The sequence below is a fragment of the Macaca nemestrina genome, chromosome 1 (assembly GCF_043159975.1).
Source record: "Macaca nemestrina isolate mMacNem1 chromosome 1, mMacNem.hap1, whole genome shotgun sequence".
Classification (NCBI taxonomy): domain Eukaryota; kingdom Metazoa; phylum Chordata; class Mammalia; order Primates; family Cercopithecidae; genus Macaca; species Macaca nemestrina.
In genome coordinates, this window is record NC_092125.1 from 76,670,179 (window position 1) to 76,687,794 (window position 17,616).

Sequence of the window (17,616 nt, forward strand, 5' to 3'; positions counted from 1 at the left end):
CATTTTTCTTTATCCAGTCTATTATTAATGGGTCTTTAGGTTGATTTCATGTCTTTGATATTGTAAATAGTGCTGTAATAAACGTATGTGTATAATATGGTTTGGCTCTGTGTCCCCACTAAAGTCTCATCTTGAATTGTAATCCCCACATGTTGGGGAGGGATCTTGTGGGAGGTGATTAGGTCATAGGGGTGGTCCCCTCATGCTGTCCTCATAATAGTGAGTGAGCTCTCATGAGAGCTGATGGTTTTATCAGGGACTTTTTCCCCTTTTCTCAGTACTTCTCTCTCCTGCCACCATGTGAAGGAGGATGTGTTTGCTTCCTCTTCCACCATGATTGTAAGTTTCCCTGCAGAACTGTGAGTCAATTCAACCTCTTTCATTTATAAATTATGCAGTCTTAGGAAGTTCTTTCTAGTAGTGTGGGAATGGACTAATACAGTAAACTGGTACCACAGAGAGTGGGGCACTGCTGTAAAGATACCCAAAAATGTTGAGGTGACTATGGAACTGGGTAACAGACAGAGACTGGAAGAGTTTGATGGGCTCAGAAGAAGACAGGTAAATGTGGGAAACTTTGGAACTTCCTAGAGACTTGTTGAATGGTGGTTTTGACCAAAATGCTGATAGTGATATGGACAATGAATTCCAGGCTGAGGAGTTCTCAGATGGAGATGAGGAACTTGTTGGGAACTGGAGTAAATGTCACTCTTGTTTTGCAAAGAGACTCGTGGCATTTTGCCCCTGCCCTAGAGATCTGTGGAACTTTGAACTTGTGAGAGAAGATTTAGGGTATCTGGCAGAATAAATTTCTCAGCAGCAAAGTGTTCAAGAGGAAGTAGAGCAAAAAAAGTTTGGAAAATCTGCAGCCTGGGGATGCAATAGAAAAGAAAACCCCATTGTATGGGTAAAAATTCAAGCCAACTGCAGAAGTTTGCATAAATTATGAGGAGGAACCAAATGTTAATCACCAAAACAACAGGAAAATGTATCCAGGGCATGTCAGAGACCTTGATGGCAGCTCCTTCTATCACAGTCCAGAGGCCTAGGAGGAAAAAATGCCTTCCTGGGTTGGACTCAGGGACCCCTGCTGTATGCAGCCTTGGGACATGGTGCCCTGTATCCCAGGTGCTTTAGCTTCAGCTGTGGCTACAAGGGGGCAAGGTGCATCTCAGGCTATTGCTTCAGAGGGTGCAAGCCACAAGCCTGGGTGGTTTGCACAAGGGGTTGGGCCTGAAGGTACAGAGAAATCAAGAATTGAGGTTTGGGAACTTCCACCTAAATTTCAGAGTATATATGGGATGTCCAGTCAGAATTTTGCTGCAGGGGAGGAGCCCTCATGGAGAACCTCTGCTAGGGCAGTGTGGTAGGGAAATGTGGGGTCACAGGTCCCACACAGAGTCCCCACTGGGGTACTGCCTAGTGGAGCTGTGAGAAGAGTACCCCCATCCTCCAGACCCCAGAACAGTAGGTCCACCAACAGCTTGCATCATGAGCATGGAAAAACCACAGACAATGCCAGCTCATGAAAGCAGCCAGGAAGGGGGCTGTACCCTGCAAAGCCTTAGGACCAGAGCTGTGCAAGGCTGTGGGAACCCACCTCTTCCATCAGCATGATCTGGATGTAAGACATAGAGTCAAAGTAGATCGTTTTGGAACTTTAAGGTTTAATGACCGCTCTATTGGATTTTGGACTTGCATGGGACCTGTAGCCTCTTTGTTTTGGCCAACTTCTCCCATTTGGAATGGATGTATTTACCCAATGCCTGTACCCTCATTGTATCTAGGAAGTAACTAACTTGCTTTTGATTTTATAGGCTTATAGGCAGAAGGGAATTGCCTTGTCTCAATGAGACTGTGGACTTAGACTTTTGGGTTAATGCTGAAATCAGTTAAAACTTTGGGGAACTGTTGGCATAATTGTGTCTGTTCTCATGTTGCTATAAAGAACTGCCTGTGACTGGGTAATTTATAAAGGAAAAAAGTTTAATCGACTCCTAGTCCCACAGGGGCTCAGGAAACTTACAATCATGGCAGAAGGGGAAGCAAACATGTTCTTCTTCACATGGCAGCGAGAGAGAAGTGCCGAACAAAGGGGGAAAAGCCCTTGATAAAACCGTGAGATCTTGTGAGAACTCACTCACTATCATAAGAAGAGCATGAGGGAACCATCCCATAATCTAATCACTTCCCATGAGTTCCCTCCCCAACACGTGGGGATTACAATTTGGATTACAATTCAAGATGGGATTTCAGTGAGGACACAGAGCCAGACCATATCATTCTGCCTCTGGCCCCTCCCAAATCTCACCTTTCTCACATTTAAAAACACAATTATGCCAACAGTTCCCCAGCATAATAAAGTAGACAATAAATGTAATGTGCTTGATTCATGCTGAAACCATCGCCTGCCGGCACTCCCTCCACCCACCCCCTACAGTTTGTGGAAAAATTGTCTTCCACAAAACCAGTCCCTAGTGCCAAAAAGGTTGGGAGACTGCTGATCTATGGGACTATTGGGTTGGTTTCAGTGTGGGGTGCTGGTGACTGGCACCAGAGTGGGAGCAGTCAACACGCCAGGGTATTATCAGTGGTTGTCTCTGAGTGTTAATATTATGGTCTATTTTTATGCTTCTTTATATATTTTTAGTCTTTGCACATTTTCTACAAAGAATAAATTACTTGTGTAATCACAGGAAACAAATACTACCTCTTACCCTCTCCCCTACCCAAGTCAGGCATAATTGAAAAATGAATGCTTAGAGAAAGGAGGTCACCCAAGATCAGACTTCAGAATTCAAATTTAATAAGATCTACTTGTGATTCATGATAGAGTTTGTCAAACATTTTCACCAAATTTTAGCAACAAGTTCGAGTGCTGCAAGAGATAATGAAAAGTGAAAAGATGGTGAGGGAGACAAAACAAAACAAAATTGGCAAAGAAAAAGATGACATTTTAAATAGCAACATGAACACTCTGCCTTAGGACTAACCTACTGTGCGATAAAATGATTTTTAATTGAAAAGTTCTTTTTGAGAAACTTTTTTAAAAATCTTAATATAAAAATATGGAACATATAAGAATTTAACTAATGCCTTGCGTTTAAGGTGCATTATAACTGTATAAGCAATTTTTACACGAAAATTTGGGAGAACAAGAGAGAACATCCTGTAATAATGTGACTAAACTTGTTACTGAGCCATATTACAAATTCTGGAATATAAAGACAAGGTAGAGTATGTTCCAAGGCAGGCAGTCGTCACGCACTGCTTGGCTTGTAGGTCCTATTAGGGATTTTGATGTTTCTCCTAAAAACCAGTGGAAAACCACTGAAGTATTTTAAGGAAGAAGTAGCTTAAATAGGCCCGAGTTTCAAAAGATTCACATTTGTTTTTTTAAACAGGGGTCATATCAGAAATATATGTTTGATGAAATTAACTAGAGAATAAGAAGTATATACTCAAAAATGCAAATACTACAATATATAGGACAGCGTAAGTACATTTTCATTTGAAAATGAATTGTATGAGTCCCAGAAGTTACAAGATTACACTGGAAAGAAAGAGTGATCATAAAGTAAAAATATTTACGATTGAACTGACCACTTATGGAACTAACCCATGCTGCACTCTCTCTTCCCCACAGAGTGACCCTAGTTTCTGTCTCTATTGTCTCTGTCCCACCTCTGTCCATCTTATGCTGTCTGTCTCTCATTGACTGTTGGTGGTTGACAATACCATGCAAACACAGAGGGAAATTACATCTCTTACAAAATATGAAGGATTTCATACAGACAATAAAGGTGATGTTGGAAACTGCTTCACCAATCTTGGTCATTAACCGTGAGGATCTGTGAGAGTTTAACCAGCACAGTCATCACTGTGGCTGACTCAGCAATTTTTTTCCACTACCAGTGATTAACCTAAGCGGATGATGGTAGTCCTGTTCCTTTTACCACTTATTTATTTAAGAATGAGTTAAGTTAAGCAGACATTAAAAGCAGGCTATAACAGAGGGTCTCTTTTTGAGATTTTCAAGATTGGAAAATTCTGCTTTGATGCTAAGAGGCAGAATAAAACCCAGAAAGATTCATTCAATCTGACTTATTAATATTTGGGAGAGGTCAGTTTATTCTGCTCAGTTCAATTAAAATCAAATAACTTTAGTGGATAGGAATTATTCAAATGTTTGTAATACTAGGATCTATTACTCTAGGCAAGCCATACCTAAGTAATCTATACAGTTAGGGGCAGGCTAATTTGGGGCAGCAGGAAATAGTCAACTAAAATAGAGCAGAGATGGAGGAAAATACCACTGGGAGGGCCACTCACATGTTTCAGGGCAGACATGAAAAGGTAGGCAAGTGTTTCTCTTTCTTTTGGCAAGCATTTTATAGGAAAAATTCTACAAAGCTAGGAGACTACCTGGTAAAGCTAAGCCCATTTAGAAGGGGAGGGAAGGAAGAAAATAATGCAAAAAGTCAGAGCTCAGTACAAGGAATCATTTCATTGCATGTGATTGATGACTGAAGTTTCGCCCCTGCTTTTTGATTCCTGTTTGCTGATTTCCCATTTTATTTACCCATAATCCACTCATTACCCTGATAAACCATGGAAGCAGTGGTCCGCAAATCTGTGTTAGTTACTCTGTTCTCTCTGCAGTCTCTCAGAGGTACCTGCTAACACAGCTTTAAAGATCCCCTGTAAATCAAAATTAGCCAGGCTTGGTGGCACATGCCCGTAGTCCCAGTTACTCAGGAGGCTGAGGCAGGAGAATTGCTTGAACCCGAGAGTTGGAGGTTGCAGTAAGCCGATATCGCACCACTGCACTGCAGCCTGGGTGACAGAGCAAGACTCCATCTCAAAAAAAAAAAAAAAAAAATCCCCTATAAGTTAATAACTTCCACTTTCTATCTCTTGCCTTCAACGTCCATATTCCTTCTCCCTACAGATAATCTACCTTGAAAGAATTTGCCACCAACTCATTGAATAGGTCAGTTTAATAAAATCATTGACTCCTAATAATCTTTGCCACTCCTGTGTTCCTGGGCACTAGGCTGGTGCCTCTTAACTCTGGCTGCATGGTAGAAATGTGTGAGGTGTATGAGGAGTTTTTTTTAAAGGACCAATATCATGTCAACTTGGAGAGACTAGAATTTAATTGGTCTGGGTTGGTTATTTGGTTATTATTTTTTATTTTTTTAATTTTTTTTTGACAGAGTCTCGCTCTGTCGCCCAGGCTGGAGTGCAGTGGTGCGATCTCGGCTCACTGCAAGCTCCACCTTTTGGGTTCACACCATTCCCCTGACTCAGCCTCCAGAGTAGCTGGGACTACAGGCGCCTGCCACCATGCCCAGCTAGTTTCTTTTATTTATTTATTTATTTATTTATTTTTTGCATTTTTAGTAGAGATGGGGTTTCACTGTGTTAGCCAGGATAGTCTCAATCTCCTGACCTCACGATCCACCTGCCTCAGCCTCCCAAAGTGCTGGGATTACAGGCATGAGCCACTCTGCCTGGACTGTTTTGTGATTTTATTGTACAGCTAGGGTTAAGACAACCTAACTAAGCCCTGGGTTTTAGCTGCTCTTCTACACGGCTTTGTTCACTGTTCTCTGTGCATTTCTTCAGTCCTCTCTCCTTTGCTTCCACTCCACACCCACAAAGCAAGATGGTGATCCTCTTACTCTCAACATTTGTGTAGAATCTTTTACAGAGTTAGGCTGTTTTTCTCCTATAGCTCTAACTAGTTGATACACAACAGGAAGTTGTCTTCAAGCATACTTTCTATCGAGGCATTATTCTATCTGGAATTCTGTATTGAATTCTGAATGTCTACTTTAAATAAATACAATTAAGATAACAGAACTCAAGGTTACGAACTCATTGACCTTTCCAGGTCCTTTCCCATTTCTCTTTAGAAATTGGTCTGTTTTCTGTAGATTTCAAGTAGACTGACACTCTCCATCTTCTTTTTTTTTTTGAGACAGAGTCTCATTCTGGCTTTCAGGCTGGAGCACACTGGCACAATCTTGGCTTACTGCAACCTCTGCCTCCCGGGTTCAAGCGATTCTCCCACCTCAGCATCTCCAGCAGCTGGGATTTATAGGCATCTGCCACCACACTGGTCTAATTTTTTTTTTTTTTGTATTTTTTTTTTTTTTAGTAGAGATGGGGTTTCACCATGTTGGCCAGGCTGGCCTCGAACTTCTAATGTCAAGTGAACCACCCACCTAGGCCTCCCAAAGGACTGGGATTACAGATGTGAGCCACTGTGCCTAGCTTCTCCACATTCTTTATATCATTTGTTCCTCCTGTCTTCAATCATCATCCTTTCTGTTTTCCTTTCCTTATTGTTAATTTTTTATATTTTAGTTGCATTCTCCTTAACTAACATAATTTGTTTCTAGTCACTCCTTAGATAACTCTACTTAATTCAGAGAGTTATTCTGTACTCACATGTCTTTCTTTTTTACTTTTTTAATTGTTTATTTGTTGTTTTTGACATCTTAATGGCATTTTTGAGCTTCTCAAAAGTGAGTGCTGTTTTAACTACCTCTTATAACCAGTAAGTGTTCTGTATACATAAAGCACTCAATAAATGGCTAATTAATATCCAGTTTTCTGTTGGTACAATACTTAAATCTTTTCTGCCTGAGCCAAGTCCAAGATATAACTCTCTTGTCTACCATAGTGACTGGCCTGCATAGCCATCTGTCTAAACCCTGAGACTGAAATTCTTTAATGTGGAGATCTCTATCTGCAGACAGGAGTATGACTTGATGATGATCAAAAAATACTACCCTCACTGAACACACAAGCCTTTGGTTGGCAGCCAAAGGCAATTATGTATAAAATCTGAAGCTATTTGTAATTCTGAGTTTCATGTCTTTAATGCTTTCTCCAAGAGCCACCCTATTTTCAAGGAATTAGCATCAGGATAGCCATTGGCTGCCATAGATGTTTAGTGATTCATAGATCTTTTGCATTGTTTGAAAATATGCATTTTCTGGCAGGGTGTGGTGGCTCAAGCCTGTAAACCCAGCACTTTGGGAGGCCAAAGTGGGCAGATTATCTGAGGTCAGGACCAACTTGGCCAACATGGTGAAACCCTGTCTCTACTAAAAATACAAAAATTAGCTGGGCATGGTGGCACGCATGTCATCCCAGCTACTTGGGAGGCTGAGGCAGGAGAATTGCTTGAGACAGAGGTTGCAGTGAGCTGAGATTGTGCCACTGCACTCCAGACTGGCCGAGAGAGTGAGACTCTGTTTCAATAAAAAATAAAAATAAAGAAAGAAATTATGCATTTTCCCTGCACACCTAAACTGGAATTGACTGATCTACGCTAACCATATGTAATGGGCACATGGTTCTTTGTATGAGTCTGGCCTATACACAGTGCAGCATGGTATTATGTACTAACTTTTTTTTTTTTTTTTACTTGTTTTAAGTCTATATGTAACTTCTTGAGGATAGAGAAGATTCTATCTTCTAGAGATAGCATGGTACAGGGAGAGACTTACCGCAACCTCTGCCTCCCGGGTTCAAGCGATTCTCCCGCTTTAGCCTCTCCAGTAGCTGTGATTATAGGCACTGTACATAAGGATTTATGTACGCAAGACTGGTACAGCTGGTGATGGCTCAATTTTTGTGGCTTAGCTGATTGACTGGACCAATGAGAGCTGAAATTATCAAGGTACAGGAGGTGATGCTGAGTGGTCCTCAAGCTTTAATATGCTTAGAATCACCTGGAAAACTTTTGATTCAGAACTTTTGATTCAGTAGACCTGGGATTGGTGGGAGGATTTGCATTTCTTTTCTTTTCTCTCTTTTTTTTTTTTTTTTTTTTTTTTTGAGACAGAGTCTTGCTCTGTCGCCAGGCTGGAGTGCAGTGGCATGATCCTCAGCTGCCTCCCGGGTTGAAGTGATTCCCCTGACTCAGCCTCCCAAGTAGCTGGGACTCCAGGTATGCTCCACCACACCTGGCTAATTTTTTGTATTTTAGTAGAAACGGGGTTTCACCATGTTGGCCAGGATGGATTGATCTCCTGACCTCGTGATCTGCCCGCTTCGGCCTCCCAAAGTGCTGGGATTACAGGCATGAGCCACCGTGCCCGGACAGATTTGCATTCTAACAAGTTCTTAGGTTCTTCTGCTGCTTAGGTTCTTAGGTTCTTAAGTTCTGCTGCTGCTGCTCCAGGGATCACACTTTAAGAATCACTGCCCGGCCGAGACGGGCGGATCACGAGGTCAGGAGATCGAGATCATCCTGGCTAACACAGTGAAACCCCGTCTCTACTAAAAAAATAAAAAAACTAGCCGGGCGAGGTGGTGGGCGCCTGTAGTCCCAGCTACTCGGGAGGCTGAGGCAGGAGAATGGCGTAAACCCGGGAGGCGGAGCTTGCAGTGAGCTGAGATCCGGCCACAGCACTCCAGCCTGGGCGACAGCGAGACTCCGTATCAAAAAAAAAAAAAAAAAAAAAGAAAAAAAAAAAAGAAAAAAAAAAAAAAAGAATAACTGCCCACAACTGTACCAGGAATTTGGCTTGTCTTTTGGGAGATTGGCAGACAGAGCAGGATCTTGTGGAGTTGCAAGGGTCTGACAGCCTGACCATAATTTATGTCTAGAGAGTGGTGGTCCAACCTTCCTTTCATATGTCCATGGGAGTGAACAAGCTGCTTTGTCTGTTTCAATTAGCACTTTTATTAGTTCGTCTCTGAGTCATGTTTAACATACTTGATTACAATGTTAGGACAGAAACATTATGCTCAAAGCTCTAGGGATACTTTCAAATATGTGACCATTGAAAAGTACCAACCCAGTCAACAGGGTTAGGATTGCTCATCTCCTTAGTACTTGGACTGTTACCTGTGGGTCTTGAACATTTTTGTAGGATATAAAGGCAGAGCAGAGGAGGATGTTATAGAAAGACTAAAGACTTCTGGAGTCAGCAGCCGTGCGGTCATGTTATTTAAACACTCTAAGACTCATTTTTCTCTTCTTAAAAGCAGTATATTGGCCAGGCGCGGTGGCTCATGCCTGTAATCCCAGCACTTTGGGAGGCCAAGGCAGGTGGATCATGAGGTCAGGAGTTCGAGAGCAGTCTGGCCAACCTGGTGAAATCCCATCTCTACTAAAAATACAAAAAGTAGTCGGGTGTGGTGGCATGCACCTGTAATCCCAGCATACCCAGGAGGCTGAGGCAGGAGTATTGCTTGAACCTGGGAGGTGGAGGTTGCAGTGAGCCGAGATCGTGCCACTGCACTCCAGCCTGGGCAACAGAGCAAGACTCCATCTCAAAAAAAACCAAAAAGCAGTATGTTAATACTTCATGAAGAAGGTATAAGAATTAAAAGTGTATAAGATCCCTCCTTTTGTATGGAACACCCAATACTTCCTAATAAACGGTGACTAAGTTCCTGTATTTATAACTTTGTCATGGGGTCCCTGTCTGCTCTGCAGAGACAGCTGGATGAGTTATGCATCTGAGAAGGCAGGGGTTGCTGCAAACTGTGGATTTTGGCAGACCCACTTAAAAGCAGATATAGGGAGGCTAGTGATTTGAACAATTGGTATATAAGTACTAGATGAGAGTCTCCATGATACAGAAAGTATGGCTCATGTAAGTGTTTTTTGCTTTTTACTGTTGACAGGGTAAGCCTTGGACAGGAATTGGGAATCTTCCAGATTTGTCTTAATGCTCCTGACCTCTCCATTCTATGGCTCCTTTCTCCCAGTGTCTATCTCCCTATCAAATCTTACTCTCTGAAAGCTCTTTGCTCTCCTAACCTCAGCATGGTGAGATTGACTGTTACCATAAGCTCTTACTATGTGTGTCATATCCTTCAGGTGTACTGAGGTGGAAATAGACCAGGTGGAGAACCACTGTTTTTGCATTTTCAATGTTAATCCTTATTGCTAACTGGGAATTGAAAGGCTGTTTCTTCTACCGAGGGAACCTCAGATACCTGCAAGCAGGTAAGAAAGACTAAAGTGCCTTAGATAGCTGCCACGTGTAGATAAGATTGACCCTGTGTTCAAACTGAAGCTATGTTCCGTCATTCTAATATGGACACATAGCATCAGAAAAATCAAAATACATACATGCTACACACAACTTCCATTTGAAGCCAGTTTTTCTCATAGGAAAATACTACAGGGGCAATCTCCAACCAGCCTCTTTCACTAAAACATAGCATTTTGTTAGAATAAAAATGCTCTTAGAGCCTCTGTTAAAGGAAATAACTCTTTTGTTTTCATGATTTGAACCTCAGAAACTGAGAACACCTCGGGAAAGAAAAAGGACCCCTTCAGCTCTGCTGTGATTCTGCAGTGTGGCTCCAGCATGTCTAGGGGTTTCAAATCTGATGCTAAGACCGTCAGTCCCGCGATAAGGAGGAAGCTTAAAACAGCAGAACAAAGGAGAGCTTATACAGTCCATAGAATATGAAGTGATGACAAGCACAGCAAAACGAAGTTGAGAGTGAAAAGGAAATTGCACAAGAGGGCAGGATAAAGAGATCCTAAATATCCCTAGTTTCGGTTTCTAGGAGGGGAAAAAATTCAAAGAATATTCCTACCTTTCAAAGGTATTTGTTCAAATGCAATGGCCTCCACTTAGTCTACCAGAGTTCTTTATCTCAGTTATCTAACTCTTTGGATTGCTCAAGTGAGCTGAAAATCTCAGAGGCTTTCCTCATGAGGTTCTCAAAAGATCCTGTTGCAGGCTTTAGAGGAAGATCATAGTTTTTAGTTTCGTTACCACTAGAATGGGTGACCAGGTGCTACGCCATTTCTTTTAGCTTTACAATAAAAAGGAGCTTCTTATACACTCTTTTCTCAGCAGCACTATGGCAAGAGATCCCCAGAAGGAGAGACAGAGGGAGCTGAACTGTATTTAGTAAATCTGAACCACCTGGGATGTTTCTTTTAGATAACACACCCTCTCTTCAGAAAAAAAAAAAAAAAAAAAAAAGTTCCACACTATATGCCGATAACATCCTCTATTCTCTGCTTAGTTTGATCATTATGGGTACTTTGGGAAAGCATCTTATAGTTTGTAAGTGACAGAGCTACCAAGACCTATCTGTATCAGGTACCAAGCTAGATAGAAACTGTATATAATTCACTCATTACATTCTTGTAGAAACAGAATGTGATAACTATTTTGGGGCCTGTTTTGAAGTGACAGAATTGAGGCAGAAAGAAGTTAATTTGTTTAGCCCATACTCACAAATCCTGTAAGCAGCAGGATTCAGACTATGGTATGTAAGATTATAAACGCCTGCATTTCTCTGGTGGCCGTGAGATGTAGGCAACGTAATCAGCCAAGGAACAGAAAATTAGACACATGTTGAAATTTGGTAATGAATCATTCTCCTGTCTCCCTCTAAATTCTAAACCAGATAGACAGTGGGATAAGATAAATGAATATCAGCTTTTTTTTTTTTTTTTTTTGTACTGGAAATAGCAGATTGAAAAACATGGCTTGGAAGAGAGGCTATAATTAGGTTTCCTAATTGCTTCCCCATGAGTTGAACCAATGTGCTCACCCAGCTGCAGATAGCACAGTAAAGAATACTGCAGGTTTTCCCCCTGCCCCAGTTTGCTTGCCCTGAGAAGGAGTGAAATTGGGACATGTTGGAATCTGTTGGAAGGGGCGGTTACACTCCCATTTCCTCCATTCTTGTCAGTGTTCAGTTCCTTCTTCCATTCTTGCCAATCTGATAATTTACTCTTTTGCTCTTAGGAAGTAAAGAATGGGTAGAAAGGACAAAACACCTTTCCCATTTTTTTCTTCTTTGGAATGAAATGGAATTTTTTTCCCTTCCAAGGAAATATGAAGAGGTAGAGTTTAAATGTCTCCCTAAAAGTAATGAAACTGTCTTTTTAGAAGTTTTTGTTTTGAATTCACAGAAAAGATTTGAAATGGTTTCTGGTTGAGCTGAATTGATTTTAACGCCTATAAACTTTGTGATCAGAGACAGTCCTTTAGCTTCCAAATTGCAAAATTAATGTTGGCTCCTCTGCTTAAAGTCAGATAACTCTACCCTTTGGGTAAGCAAGTGAAACACCCAGTCATTTTGGTGGAGAAAAGCAGTGAAGCCAATTGTTTAACCGGATTGGCCAAAAAATAAATGAGAGTGATAGATTTCAGATGCAAGCCATATGCTTCTGTTCCAAGGGGGAAAAAAGAAACCAGTCAGAACATTTGGTGGAGAAGGAGGGCCTGAATGCTAATTTAGGTGAACAAAGGAACAGCAAAGGAGAAAGACATAGAAAGATGATATAACAGCTGCAGACAAATACGTAAGTTAAAGATGACGTTGATGCTGGTGAAGAATGTTGACTAATTTGGCCAAGTTTTTGATGCTGAGACAACATCAGAAGCAACTTTCATCTTGTTCAGGAATAAGCTCATGTGTTCAAGTTGCAAAGAACTTTGTGTGAGCCAGCAGCTCCATCTTTGCGTTTAACACAAAGTTGCTTAATTGAGGGACAAGATGGTCAAGCTCTAGTTTGATGCTTTTTGAGGCACATTGTGGCCAACATTTAGATTTCATAATGTGTTTTTCCTGTTGGAGCTGTGGTTTCCACTAGAAGAAGGTCAAGAGTGTGACTTTGGTATATTGTGAATAGTTTGGTGATACATCCCAGATTTGTCTAGTGAATTTTAGCATTTTGTTGATTAATATTTACTGAGAGTTCTTCACCTGGTCCTAGTTATTCTGAACCTTCTTTGACATGGTTATACTCTCTTTCATCTTGAAAACACATACATCAGTCAACCACATAAACAACTGGCCCTTTACTGGAATCAGATAAGAATTTTCATCCCAGGTCTGGCACTCACCTTTCTGTGAGCCTGGGGAAGTCACTTTATTCATTCTTTCAATAAATATTTATTAGGTACCTACATCTTTTCAGCACTGGAGATGATTTCTGCCTTCATGGACTCTAAGCTGAGTGGGGAAGGCAGACCATTAAGCAGGTCATTAAAACCAAGTGCCATAAGTGCTATTTTAGGGGACCTACAGAAAGGAGCCTATGGCAGTGCAGAGGAGATACATCTGTCTTAAAGGGTCAGAGAGAACTTTCCATGGTTTAAGCTGAGTCTGAAGAGGTTAAATAAATATTCGAGGAACAAGTGTTTTGCAAGAAAGGAACTGCATTTTAGACAGGGAGACAACAGAGCTGCAAGCAAGGGAACTTGAATTCAGAGAATTTCAGTTTGCTGAAAATACGATGTGTGAGGAAGGCCGGAGGGAGCCTGGAGAGGTTGGGGGGCAGAGATAAGAGAAATGTGGTGGGAAATAAGCCAGAAGAAGTAGGTAAGATCTTTGGTTTCTTTAAACACAAAATAGTAATAATAATGTCCACTACAGATACAAATTCTGACAATCAAAGGAGAAAACGTTCACAGAACAGTTTTGTAATCTACAAAGCACTGGACAAAGGCAAGATATTCTGACTGGGGTGTTGGCTTTAAACTGTGGTTCACTTTTCCAGGAGCAGGAGCAGTTCTGCACAGAGTTATGCTCTGATGATCTTTTGACCAAAGTTGCAATGTGACAGGAATTTTTCGTGAAAACATAAATTGCAATAATATGGTGTATTTGTGTATTTGTTTTCTATTTCCTTATACATTTTTTAAAAGATGTCTTTATTACTTAATATTGGCAGTGCCTGGTATATATGGCCAAACAACATGAGAAACAGTTCCTAGAACCCTGAAATCGTATCATAGAGGCAATGATCACACATAGAGGTGTTTTAAGTACTCCCTAGACAATCGCTGTCTGCTCTGTTGCCATCAATTCTAGGCCCTCTCAGTTGATAGCTGAATCAAGCTTAAGTTTTTTTTTCTGTCTCAATTCATCCCTTCTTTCTGGTTTTGTTCTCAAGAATGAATTTTAGCAATGCATTGTGAGTAATTTTCTTCAGAAGAGCCAGCCAGTATTTCTCCTCTGTTGGTTAAACCCAAAGCCTAGGTTTTTGCACCCAGCTTGTGGCTCAGGTCACTGTGTAAATCTAGGATTCGTTATTTTCATATTTTTTTTCCTCTGATAAGATAGACTCAGGACAGATAAGTGTTACGCCTATCTCAATGTTTTGCTCTGACTTCAAATGGATTTGCCATTTTCTAAGGAAAGGTATGTGTAGCTGGCGGATAGCTATAGTATGTGTACACAGTTATAGTATGTGTGAACACTTATAACACTATAGCTTCTCATACTTTCAGTACCTGGTTTCCAAGCTGCCAAGTCTCTTGAACAGAGAAAGTGAGTGAAGTTTGAAGCCAGATGAAAGATGCGAAGAGATTATTCGCTTTTCAACTCTGTTATTTACAATTCCTATATTTCTCTTAAGGATCCAGAAAGGGAAGTGTCTGACTAAAAGAACATTTTGCTTAGAACTGATACTTTGGCATTTGGTAATACTCACTTTTCTTGCGTTTTATTTTTTTAGATGGAGTCTCGCTCTGTTGCCCAGAATGGAGTGCAGTGGCGTGATCTTGGCTCACTGCAACCTCTGCCTCCTCGATTCAAGTGATTCTCCTGAGTCAGCCTCTGGAGTAGCTGGGACTTCAGACATGGGACACCATGCCCGGCTAATTTTTGTATTTTCAGTAGAGACAGGTTTCTCCACGTTGGTCAGGCTAGTCTCAAACTCCTGACTTCAGGTGATCCACTTGCCTTGGCCTCCCAAAGTGCTGGGATTACAGGAGTGAGCCACTGTGTCTGGTCAGTAAGACTTATCTCAACACATTTTTTGTTGCTGTTATTTTTGGCACAGACTTTTTTTTGTTTATTATTTTTATTTTTTTTATCTTTGGAATCACAAATGTCTCTTTAACTTTGAAGTGTTTTCCTTTATATCTGGAAGATGGGGGCTCAGTGAGGTATCTGTGTTGGTGGAGATGTCTACATTGGAAGGCAAGTTGGGAAGAGTAATGCAGAACATGGAGAAGGCTACTTTGGGAAGTTGTGGGGGTTCAAATGATATATTTTCCGCTGTTGAGAAGTCTGGTTAGCTTTGGCGTTTGAGAACATCACTCTGGGAATGTGCGTGTGTCTTGTGTGGGAGCAAGAAGGAAGCCACACCAGTGGGATTAAAAAGAGGCTTTGAATTGTACCCCCACCACTCCACCAGAATTATTAGAAACTCTGTTCCCAGATATCCACTCAACCCTCGTTGGCAGGATCCCTGGGAGGCTCAGTTGTCCTTCTTGGAAGCCAGTAAAATTCTTTGTTGGTGGTTGTGGAGGCCAGCGTCTGATCAGCTGCTCGGTAGCGATAGCTGTTGCTTCTGTTGCCCTGGCTGCTGGACTTGGAGGCTTCCTGATTGCTAGTGACCCGGCCTGCCTGGTTGCGCCCCGTCCCTGCTGGGGCTGGTTTATGTGGCTCTGATGGTTATACATGCCGATGTCACTCCTCTCCTATGTGTTCCTCAAGTGCTCTTCACAGTGGAGCCAGGAGAACCTTACTGTTCCTTCTTTAATTCCCAGAATGGCCTCACGCTGTTTCTTGCAGCGCCCCCTAGTGTTGGCACACTTTCATTCACTTGTCTTTTCCATCTGTCTCTTGGCTCAAGTTCCTACAGATCAGGAATCACATAGGACTATCCCATTTAGCAAATAAAAATAGAGAATGTCCAGTTAAATTTGAGTTTCAGATAAATAATGAAGAATTTTTTAGCATAAATATGTCTCAAATGTTGCATGGGACATACTTATACTAAAACATTCTTCATTGGTTATCTAAAATTCAAATTGAATTGGGTGTCCTGTATTTTATCAATAAATACTAGATCCAAATTGGTGATCTTCTCATTTTCAAGCCCCTCGTTACACTCAGAATATAGCTAGTGTAACAGATCACATATGGAAAAGAAAGAAATTGGCTCCTTTACTTAAGCAAATTTTAGTATACAAGTACTTTGAGCAATGCAGCTGTGGACCAGGGCTAAGTTAATATGCCTTTTAAGAAGCATGGTTTCCTTAAAGTTTAATATCCAAAAGCTAGCTCCACAGTATTATAGTTTGAATTTCCAAAAGCATGGACGTTGAGTTTGGCTTGCGAATAAAGCCTTAGGAATCGAATAACTTTTTATTTACATCAAATGAGTGACAGAATCTAATGATTCAGACACCTGAATTGTGAAAAGTCAAAATATTTGCATATTGATTGGGTCATACAAGATCATTTTATGGGAAATGCAATGTGAGCAATTATTTCCCATTTTTTTAATGTAAAAATGTAATTCATTTTAGGCGGAAGGGACACTGTGGCTACATGGTGGCAACAGTTTAGTGAACAGATCCACAAATGTCTGTCAATAAAAACGAACAACTTCGCAAATGTCCATCAATGGGACAGTTTCGCATATGCAGATAGATAGATAGATACATAGATAGATAGACAGAATGAATAACATTCAGCCATCAAAAGAAAGGGGATTCTGATACATGCCATGACATGGATAAACCTTGAAGACATTATATGTGAAATAAGCCAAATACAAAAGGACAAATATCACATGATTTCACTTATATATGTAAGATAAGGTATATTCTAGATAGGTACCTAGAATAGTTAAAGGTACCTAGAATAGTTAAATTCGTAAAGACAGAAAGTAACATGGTGGTTGCCAGCGGCTAGGGGGATAGGAGAAATGAAAAGTTGTTTATTGATGTGAGTTTTTTTTTTTTAATTGTTTTATTTATTTATTTATTTTTTAAGACAGAGTCTCGTTCTGTTGCCAGGCTGGAGTGCAATGGTGCGATTTTGGCTCACTGCAAACTCCGCCTCCTGGGGAGGAGCAATTGCTCCAGGAGCAGTTCTCCTGCCTCAGCCTCCTGAGTAGCTGGGACTACAGGTGCCACTATGCCTGGCTATTTTATCTTTTTAATTTTTTTAATTTTTAGTAGAGATGGGGTTTCACCATGTTGGCCAGGATGGTCTCGATCCCCTGATCTCATGATCCACCCTCCTCGGCCTCCCAAAGTGCTGGGATTACAGGTGTGAGCCACCTCACTCAGCCGAGTTTTTATTTTTTGCACAACATAATGTATATATTTAACACCACCAAATTGTACACTTAAAGAAGGTTATGATGGTAACCTGTATGTGTATTTTACCACAATTGAAAAATGAAAAAAAAAAAAGCAAACAAAAGAAAACCCAACTTCTTGATTTTTTTCTTCTCTAAAGCTGTCTAAAAGTATTATTAACTCATCCACTAAAAATTATTTGGCTGGATAAATACATTAGATTACTCAATTAGTTAGAAAATTAATAGGACATTTTGAAAACAGGAACTATTCTATCTCTTCTTATTGGACATTTACCTCATCCTTCCCTTGGTTGTTGGATTTATCTCGTCTCGGCTTCAATAACTACAAACATGTTGCTTTAATAATTTGATTACGGATAGAGAAAAAGGGTTTATTTTCTTACTTGCCCATCATTTTGACAAATTAGAGTAGTAAGGGAGATGTGTGGATAGTGTGGATAAGGATTTCTGACAGCACTGGGGAAAACAAATGTGACTAGCTATCTTAGTAGGAGCTGCACAAAATGCAATTTGCTTTTGTGTTCCTTTTGTATTTC

At 40.8% G+C, this 17,616-nt stretch overlaps 1 long non-coding RNA gene across 3 annotated transcripts in view; it reads left to right on the forward strand.

The window, feature by feature from the left end:
* The first annotated feature begins 252 nt into the window (after nucleotides 1-252).
* LOC105493506 (uncharacterized) overlaps nucleotides 253-17,616 on the forward strand; it is a 51,952-nt gene continuing 34,588 nt past the window's right edge. The window contains exons 1-2 of one of the 3 annotated variants that reach the window (XR_011608730.1): nucleotides 253-339; nucleotides 9,854-9,982. This is a non-coding gene — a long non-coding RNA (uncharacterized lncRNA). The remainder of the gene's footprint in view (nucleotides 340-9,853; nucleotides 9,983-17,616) is intronic. The other 2 variants (XR_011608729.1, XR_011608731.1) reach the window with 2 other exon arrangements.